The following is a 2,500-nucleotide window of genomic DNA, read 5'->3' as shown; positions in this document are numbered from 1 at the left end:
CTCTCTCTCTCTCTCTCTCTCTCTTTCTCTCACTCTCTCTTCCCTTCCCTCTCTCTCTCCCTCTTTCTCCCCCCCTCTTCTCTCTTTCTCCCCCTCTCTCTCTCTCTCTCTCTCTCTCTCTCTCCTCTCTTCCTCCTTCTCCTTCCTTCTCCCTTCCCTTCCTCCTTCTCCTCCTCCCTCTCCTCTCTTCCCTTCCTTCTCCCTCTCCCTCTCTCTCTCTCTCTCTTTCTCTCTCTCCCTCTCCCTCTCTTATATTTTCGCTCTTTCTCCCACACGAGGGAGATTTTGAGCATGTGAAGCAATTAACGGTGATTACAGGGAATTAACAAACCCAACAAATTTTGCTCTTCGATACATACCGGAAGTTGGACTACCGTTTCAGGAGGAAGTGTCGCCATATTGATCTTTAGGAGGGGTTTTCGCCGGGTGGGGGAGGAGGGGGGTGGAGGGAGAGAGTAGGGGGAGGGAGGGGAGAGGGGAAGGGAGGGGAGAGGGGAAGGGAAGGAGGGGAGAGATAGGGGGAGGGAGGGAGAGGGGAGGAAGATAGGGGGTGGAGGGAGAGGGAGGGAAGAGGGGAAGGGGAAGGAGGGAGAGAGTAGGAGGAGGGAGGGAGAGGGGAGGAAGATAGGGTGGAGGGAGAGGGGAGGAAGGGAGGGAGGGGGAGAGGGGAGGGAAGAGAGAGTAGGGGGAGGGAGGGGAGAGGGGAGAAGAAGATAGGGGGTAGAGGGAGGAAGAGTAGGGGGTGGAGGGAGAGAGTAGGGGAGGGAGGGAAGAGGGATAGGGGAGGAAGGAGGGGAGAGATAGGGGGAGGGAAGGGAAGGAGAGAGTAGGGGTAGGGAGGGAAGGAGGGGAGAGAGAGTAGGGGGAGGGAGGTGGAGAGGAGAAGAAGATAGGGGTGGAGGGAGAGAGTAGGGGAGGGAAGGGAGAAGGGAAGGAGGGGAGGAAAGATAGAGAGAAGGAAGGGGGAAGGAAGATGATGGAGAGGGAGGTGGGGAGAATGAGGTGAATAGAGAGGGGAAGATCGGAAGAGTGGGTACATGATAGGAGAAAGAAGGGGTAGGAGTAAGGACGAGAACGGGGTAAGAAGGGAAAAAGGTAAAGAACCTGAAATAATAGTGAAGAGGAAGGAGGAAGAGTGAGAAACCAAAAGTGGAAAAGGGGAAAGGAAAAGAATAGGGGGAATGAATGAAAGGTGAAAGAGAAATAGGAGGAGTGAGTAAATGTCCTTTTGGGAGAATGACTGAAACAAAAAGAAACACAAAAAGTATAAATGGGAAAGAAAGGTGATAATCATAATAATACTTAAAAATACTTAAGAAAAATAGAAAAAAAATGAGATGCACTTAAATATACTTAACAAAAAATAGAAAAAAAATGAGATGGTGATTCAAAACACACGAAGAAAACTGGAGGAGAAAGAAAGAGAAATGAAGATAAAGAAGGAAATGAAAATTCCAAGAAGAAAGACGGTCGAAGCGAGATAATTGGAACTACGAAAAGGATAAGGAAGTGAAAGAAAGAAAAGTGAAAGATACGAAAATTACTGAGAAAAGAAGAAAGCGAATAACGAAAAAGATTAGTGCAACAGAGAAGAGAGAAGATAAAGAAAAAGAATAGAACGAAAGAGAGAAGGAGAGAAGAGAGAAAACAAAGGTAAAGAATGGGCCGAAAGGGAGAAGATAAAAGTGAAAATAAAGATAAATGATAGAACGAAAGAAAGGAGAAGAGAAAACAAAGATGAAATAATGAAACGAAAGAAAGGGGAAGAGTGAAGATATAAACAGAAAATCAGACGAGATAGAAGAGAAGAGAGAAAACAAAGAATAAAAAAAAACGAAAGAGGGAAGAGAGAAAACAAAAACAAGGAATGGAAGAAAAAAGAGAAAAATAGAAAATCGGAAGAGAGAGAAGATAAAGAATAAAAAAAACGAAAGAGAGAAGAGAGAAAACAAGGAAAAAAATAATAAACGGAAGAGAGAAGAGTGGAAACAAAAATAAAGAATGGACGAGAAAAGATAAAGATAGAAAATCAAACGAGAGAGAAGAGAGAAGACAAGGGATAGAATAATAATCGAAAGAGAGAAAAGAGAAGACAAAGATAAAGAATGGAAGAAAAAATTTAAGTAAGAAGTGGAGATGGAGAGGAAGGAAGAGAAGGAGAAGAGGTGCTAAGAATGAAGGAAGAGGAAGAACGAAAGATAAGAGGAAGGAAGAGAAGGAGAAGAGGTGCTAAGAATAAAGACGAAGGAAGAACGAAAGAGAAAAGAAGGAGAAGAGGTGCTAAGAATGAAGGAAGAGGAAGAACGAAAGAGAAGAGGAAGGAAGAGAAGGAGAAGAGGTGCTAAGAATGAAGAAAGAGGAAGAGAGGAAGAACGAAAGAGAAGAGGAAGGAAGAGAAGGAGAAGAGGTGCTAAGAACGAAGGAAGAGGAAGAGAGGAAGAACGAAAGAGAAGAGGAAGGACGAGAAGGAGAAGAGGTGCTAAAAATGAAGGAAAAGAAA

This window comes from Penaeus vannamei, chromosome 17 (genome assembly GCF_042767895.1).
Source record: "Penaeus vannamei isolate JL-2024 chromosome 17, ASM4276789v1, whole genome shotgun sequence".
NCBI lineage: Eukaryota > Metazoa > Arthropoda > Malacostraca > Decapoda > Penaeidae > Penaeus > Penaeus vannamei.
The sequence above is the reverse complement of the archived record's forward strand: the minus strand, read 5'-3'. Positions refer to the sequence as shown.